At 47.0% G+C, this 7,463-nt stretch overlaps 1 protein-coding gene across 1 annotated transcript in view; it reads left to right on the top strand.

Annotated features, from left to right (window-relative positions):
• The window catches only part of LOC149331538 (homeobox protein six1-like), a 61,467-nt gene that overhangs the window by 23,328 nt on the left and 30,676 nt on the right, over positions 1–7,463 (top strand). The window lies entirely within an intron of this gene.

The raw sequence follows: 7,463 nt of genomic DNA, 5'->3' as shown, positions 1-7,463 counted from the left end.
CATACCGTGTTTGCCTTCGCACAATTCTCTAGTGAAACCTTCCATATGATCCACTCGTATGGAATTATTGGAATACGGAGTCCATAAGATATGAAAATATACGTGGAAATCCATATATTGTCTGTACAGAGTCAATAAGCATTCCACGTAATACTTAATGCCATTTCCATGCAGTGTACGTGACTTCATATGGAGTCCATAAGTCCATACGTGCCTCCTCACAGCCCACACCGACTCCATATATGCTCCATACTCACTCCATGAAATTTCTTATCGAACTCGTCATATGGAAACTTTCAGTAGGGTTGTTTCCTTTTCCTTCTCTGTTTCTTTAATATGAATAACGTGACTTTCTTTAATTTTTACACGGTGTTTACTACAACGCTTTACGGTGTCAGCACTAAAATTAAAATATTTTGCATTCTCCTGAGCGGACTGTACAACCTGTGTTAAGCGCGCAATTTGGACCCTGTCATTTCTACGAAACGCAGTTCCAGTGAAATGTTTCACCTGGGGGGTGTCTATGACAAAAGTGACTTTCTACCGCACTGCTGATCCCCTTTGGTGATCTGTTGTCTATACGCTCGCCTACATTCGAGTTCCAGAGCAAATCTGGAAACAGCATCATCCGTACACAGCCTCAGTTAACTGCGCTGCCTGTATCCACTATACTCTGTAATTAGTAGTAGTGAACGCACAGGCCACCAGTGAGCCGCTCTAAATGTCGCCTGTCCTTAATTTCACGTCAGTAACAAGCTTACTGTCCTATTGCCTCAAGATGTGCCCACCAAATATGCATCGAATACATAGATGTGCTCATGACTTATACATAACTGCGTCTTACACGCCAAAAAGCACGGGAGTGAAGGAGAAAGGGTGCAGTGGGTGAGGGCTAGCTCTGGAGCTTGCTGCAGCAGGTATTTGGTGTTGCCCGTGATGCGTGTATATATATAGCACGGAATTCTCTATACACCGCGGGTGTATAACCGGGTGCTCCGCGTTGCATCGCGTGAAATTCTATATACACGCATTGTGCACGGATTGACGAAAGGCAACGTGTGTGTATAGGAAGGAAGTAAGGGGTTGCGTATACGCGCCCCACTTTTCGCGAGCCACCGCCGCCGGTCCCGAAGTTGCAAACCTGTATACATTCGAGAATTCAGCTCGCTCCGATATGTCGCCTGAGGCTTTCAGGAATTGGTCCTGCTCACTTTTTGCTTTTTTAGCTTTTTTTTTTCAAGGATTAGCTTTTTTTGTTGTCTTTATGGCTATCACGCAGTAACTGCTGGGCGGCGCCCCACACTGCTCGAGTCGTTTTATTGCTGCGGACGGCAGGCCAGTCGACACGGCGATCGGCGAGATTATAGGAAATGGCGCTAAAGAACTCGATGTTTGGTCGGGCAGTTCTCGACGAATCAGATGTCAGATGCACCGTGCGCGATCTTAAGATTGCCGCAGAACGTGGATTCTTTGTAATTACTTTAGTCCTTTTTACTTATCTGTCTTCTTCTGAAAGGGGGAGGGGTTGGAACAGGAAAGTCTCTTGCTAAATCTCGTCTGGTCCCTGATGGCTCACCCTCCGCATAATCTTACCACTTCGCTGTAAGGAGCTGGCAGGTCATACGTGAGAGTGTTCACGACATCGCGAGTTGGTCTGCGCGATAAGATAGGCCTGATAAAGTGGCGGTTTAAGGCCGGACCGCAGCACACGTGGGACACGTTTCAACAGTATGCGCCGACTCGTTTCGTTGGCAACTTGTGCCCTGTCCTGCTCGACACCGAATGCTCTCGTAGATTTGACAGCGAAAGGGTTGTCCAATTGGTGGTTATATTCTCGAAGCAACTCCTCAAACATGGTTTGCGTTCGCTCTAGTATCACCTCTAATAGGACCGCTTGCATTGATGATCTAATTACCTCTGCCAAGCGCCAACTATACTGCCCGCTAATTCCATTCCGTCATCTTAAAAAAAATTGCGAGGACACTTCGGCAACTAAAGGGTTGAGAGGCGAAAGCCGAGGACACTATGATGTGACGACTTCCAGTGGATGTGACGTCACACCGTTCCCGTGGCTATATCGATACCGAAATTGTACATCTTTCGGGGGTCTTAAGTGTTAATTACGCTAAATTACACATTTTCCCATCTAATTTGACACAAATCCGCCGTTTTTCCGACCATTCTGTGACAATTTTCACTGTGCCGTGACGACTTCCGGTGGTTGTGACGTCAGACCGTTCCCGTGGCTATATCGACGTCCGCGCTATTTCGACGCAATTCCGACATTTTGCCCATAATTAATTAACTAATTATTCTATAGTCATCAAACTTAGCTTCTAGGTTCAATTTTTCCTCCTCTATCTGAAGCAACCACTGGCTTTCTTCTGTCTTTTTTAGTTCCCGAGTTAAGCACGTGTTACACGCTTTGTTAACGGACGACAGTATGAGCCATTAAGGGCTTTCGCCTTAAAAGCACGCACACCCGGCCATCCGTCTCGCCTCCCTTGCAGTCCGCTGGGTTACCTTAAATGAGCACCGGCTACCGGCTTATCCCATTAGATGGCCTTTCCGACCCTATTTCCTCTTAATACCTCGAGCTTGGCGCATGATGACCTTAGCTGCCTATGTGCCATAAAACCCAACACAACACAACACAACACACTATATTTCCTCCTATTGGTCGTCGCCAGGATATTAACTGCTTGGGTTTGTTTTCTACCACTGACATTTGCTTTTCGAAGCTACAGCTATTCTTTTATTTTTCTTTGCGGCAGCGGACATCAATGCCCAGGATGCGCCGATGCCTTTGTAAAGCGCACGAGTTCCCTATAGCGTACAAAGTAGTGAAGCAGCCTCTTACATCTCAGCGGAATTCTCTGAAGTAACAGTTTCATTGGATAACAAAAATTATTTATTTGCAGTTATATCACATGGCTAACATTGGTAAAGTTTTATTTTGAGTTTCTCATTTTTGTATCGCTGTTGACCTCAGTTGTTTGCGACATACCACATCGGTCCAAAGCATCTTAAATGGAAGGCATGCTTTTCGTTTCGCTTATCAAAAAAAGTATAACAAGGTTTTTGAAGTTCAGTCGATTGTACTATAAGGCCGGAATGAAGCGCGAACAGCGGCGACGAACAAAACACAATATTCGACCTTTTATACTTTAAGCTATTGTATACACCTGGAGTGATTCATGTTTGTGCCTAACAGAGCCAGCGAAGTGTATATGTTCGTAAACTGGTTTTGAAGGAATGCCTGGCTTTAAAGTAGAAAAATACAGCGTGTGCGTGTTCGCTTTTCAATTCAGCTTGATTGTACAACTTTCTGCGCTATATGTGTCGGCAGGAGCACCGCGCGAAACCGTGTAAATATTTCGTGGGTGTTAACTTTTGCTAAACTTGATTAGTTACGTACACGTATGAGGCGAAGAACATTTATGCTGCGCACCTCCTAGAAGGAGCACAAAGAATGCGAAGCACACATAGGCACTTGCTTGCCAATGAATTACGGGCGTCGCACGCGCTGTCGTGGGTCTATGCCCCCGAATGTAGCTTCCAGCGCTCTATAGCACAGCTGAAGAGAAATGGAAAGCACCGGATATAAAAGAAATAGCTGTCCTACCTGAAGCACCAGTGCTTCTGCACGCTTCATATTAAAAACAGAGAGAGATAACCCGCGGTCCTGGCGGATCTTCGTGATTGATTGATAGCCGGACTGACTGACTGACTGACTGACTGACTGACTGACTGACTGACTCACTGACTGACTGACTGATTAATTGATTGATTTTATTTAGCTACCGATTGGTATTATTCACTGATTATTGTATCCTTAAAGGCCTCACATCCCCGCATTAGAGAAGATTAAAGAATGAAGCACATTAAGGAAAATCGATCAGTTGACTGTTATTCATTCATTCAATCGTTCGTTCATTCATTCATTCATTCATTCATTCATTCATTCATTCATTCATTCATTCATTCATTCATTCACTTATCCTTCCGTGCCGGAGAAACGATATGGGCTATCTGGCAGCCATAGTTTAAGCTTCTCTCGATTAATTCTGAGATTAACTCTGGATTAAGTCTTGGCCTTTTTTTTTCGAAATCCGCCTCAGTCTCAGTGCGCGGCACCTTCTTCGCTTAGTCTCCATCGAAATGCGCGGCCACCGGGGAAGGCATTCGATCCCGCGACCTATGCACGATCTTGAGCTTCGATCTGTCTCAACGCTTCCAGCCGCTCGACAGAGACAACCACGAGGACCAACTACGCGCCGTAAGCCCCGAGAAAGTGCAGCAGCAGCAACGGCAGCGCTTTTTCTCTCTCTCTCTCTCTCTCCCTCGAAGCAGAGAGACTAAAGATTGAGGGGGAACCAAAGCGGGGAAGGCTGCTCTCTCCCTCTTCTCTCTTTCTCTCTTTCCTGTTATTCTGGGAAAGCTGTTCAGACCTCGGAGCCGCCCGGCGAGCCCAAGCGGCGTCGGCGACGAGGACGCTATTTCGAAACGACCAGCGGCGTCTCTCCCCCGCCAAGACTCAGCAGCTTGCCGCAAACCGCTCGCTCCTCGACGCTCTCCGTTGGGGATCTCGGGCTCCGGCCTCCGGACAGAGACACGAAACCGCTTCAGAGAATCGGGGATATCGATTTGTATCGATGGTGCTGTACCTTTCTTCGTGTTATCGTGTTCGTGGACGACCGTCATGGCACCGAGAACAGAGTAGATGGCCGCGTGCAGGGGATTCAATCTCTTTTGTTCATTTAGAAAAGGGGAGCGTTTTATATCGTTTGTTCAAATTCTTTTCCGCGTTTTTCTATATTTGAATATTTGCTTTGGATGAATTCGCTTGACTCTGACGGACCAACCGACAAAGTGGATGAGCAGGAATATAACAGAATTGGCCCATAAGATTCGTAACATCAAGAGCACATTTAAAGACAACTTATGAAGAGGTCGGCTCCCATGTGTACAATGCATTTTCAAAAAACTTAATTGGAACGAAAATGGGTGGTTCAGTGCACGTTCTGCACTTTGCGTGACACCCGCACATTTCACTTGACGTGGATGTCTGGCCGTGACCGCATGGAAGGAGTAAAGAGGCGGAACCCGAAAAGCTAGGTTCAGGGCTCTCGCCGTGTCCTGCCTATGGAAACCCAAGCTCGGTAGTGAAGAACCGTTACATTGCTGTTGAAAGAAGATCGATGACTTCCTAAAGGAGGTAATAACCTTCCAACAGGATTATCCAACAACCACACAGCATCTTACCCAGAGAGCCCGTGATTGTAACCTGAGAAATGCCCAGGAGCAGACTGTACCATCCCAATCCCGTTCGGCATGGATAGCAACTGTAGACGATCCTTCCTGCCCTCACCGAAAGTGCCCTCAAGCTACGACTGCCCACACATAGTGCGGTTGCGCCAGGGGAAGGTTTATGTGTCAGTCTTGAAGACGGCAGCAAGGGAGTGACACTCTCATAGAGCCAATGGGGACGTTTTTTTTAGAAGGCGATGGTGGCGGCACCTGGGAGAGGCGGTAAACGCATCAAAAATCCAATATGGCGGCGCGCGTTTAGGCGGCTGGTTGCGGCCGGTTGCTCGCGCTACAGTGCACTGTACTCGCGCGTTACTGGTGCTGGCGGCCGCTAGCTCGATCCAAGCTTTGTAAATACTGGCGATTAACTGCTCCCGGGCTGCATTCAAGCTTGATTTCCTAAGTACTTACGGAATCTGCTCACTCGCTTTTGTATTTCGATGTGTCTGTTGACGTAGCATGGAGCATGTTGGCGAGCGGCGCGACTGCTTAGCAGCTGCGCTCGCTCGAGAACGAGAAGCGCAAATGGTTTTGTACAAAAGAACAGTTTATTAAAAGAACATCAGCAGTGACAATCGATGTTCAAAAAGTGATTTTAGGCATCAGTGACATTGCAGTATCAGTAACAGGCATCCTAAAAATCAAAATAAAAAAACGCCATTATGTAAACCTAGAAGACATGAGCGAACAGAGAATATATAGGGGATAAAGAAAAGGTATCAAGGTAGCTACAGTGTACATAATAAAATGCTACATGACTGAATATAGGTTTGTACGCGACTTTGTAAGAGATTCAGGTAAATAACAGGGAAGTAAAACATCTGACATGTATTGAAACGCATCAGTCTGTGGCTATGAACAAACACACCCAGAGAAAGGCAGCGAAAATTTTCAACCTTTGACTCGTTTCGTTTCGTTTATGGGGTTTAACGTCCCAAAGCGACTAAGGCTATGAGAGACGCCGTAGTGGAGGGCTCCGGAAATTTCGACCACCTGGGGTTCTTTAACGTGCACTGACATCGCACAGTACACGGGTCTCTAGAATTTCTCCTCCAAAGAAATTCAACCGCCGCGGCCGGGATCGAACCCGCGTCTTTCGGGCCAGCAGCCGAGCACCATAGCCACTGAGCCACCGCGGCGGCTCAACCTTTGACTCGTGCAGAAGAAATCAAAGTGCGTTGGGTTAGGGACAACATAATAGGCTGCAGTGCTAGTGCTTCGTATAAAAACTCCAAGAAAAGCTCACTGTGTGACTCGACATGACGCCAATGACGCTGCTGCAGTGCGAATGTCACCGACGTCGCCGTTTTCGCTTGCGCGGTTGTCCGGCCGTCGTCTGCTTGTCGTCTGCTGCTGCGTTACCCGCGTCGTCATCTTCGCAACTAATTTCTTTGATATCTTATTTTTAATACCTATGGCTGGTTATAATTTAGTTCATAAGCATGTTTTTATTATTCATAGTGGTCGAGAAATTTCACTTTTATTAGGCTTAACTGCAGCTGCGTTTACCGCCGATACCAGGATCGCTGCAATCGTTTCAACCGTGGCGCCACCCTCGGCGCGGACGCGCAACTTGCAACATGCCACAGCCCTGACGGCAGTTAAGGGGGGTGGGGAGGTGTTGGTTCCATTGGATTAAGTATTCCTTTGACTTTTTCCACCGAAAAAAAATTGAGTTCAATATCGTTTCTGCATGTCAAATTTCTCGCTTTTCTTGCGTCAAGTACACAATTTGATGCAGGATACGAAAATTCACGCGTAAATACTGCGCCTAAGTACGCCTCTGTCATGCCTGAGCGGGAGCGTGCCTTTTCAAGGTGCTTACATGGCAGGAGTGTGGGTACTTTCAATGCGTATTTCTTCGCGGTCTTCGCTTGAAACGACAGCCGGCGGGCTTCTCAACGAAACACGAGAAAGGGCCACCATTTGTGCTCGCTATCAACTGCTTCCAATATTCGTTTCTTTTTTGCTTCCCCCACTTCTTGTTCTGCCCTTGTGAGAACCCTTGATGACCTGAAGCGGCGAAATGTCCATGGTTATTATTTTACCAGCGCATGAAACAGGCTCCCTGCGAGTGTCCATCACTTCAATATCCTAAACGGGAACTACTGGTACTTTACATTTCATAGTGTAGGGAACGAACTTCGAGCGCC

The sequence above is a fragment of the Amblyomma mixtum genome, chromosome 8 (genome assembly GCF_055824585.1).
Source record: "Amblyomma mixtum isolate Tamu chromosome 8, ASM5582458v1, whole genome shotgun sequence".
In the NCBI taxonomy this organism is placed as follows: domain Eukaryota; kingdom Metazoa; phylum Arthropoda; class Arachnida; order Ixodida; family Ixodidae; genus Amblyomma; species Amblyomma mixtum.
The sequence above is the reverse complement of the archived record's forward strand: the minus strand, read 5'-3'. Positions and strand labels throughout refer to the sequence as shown.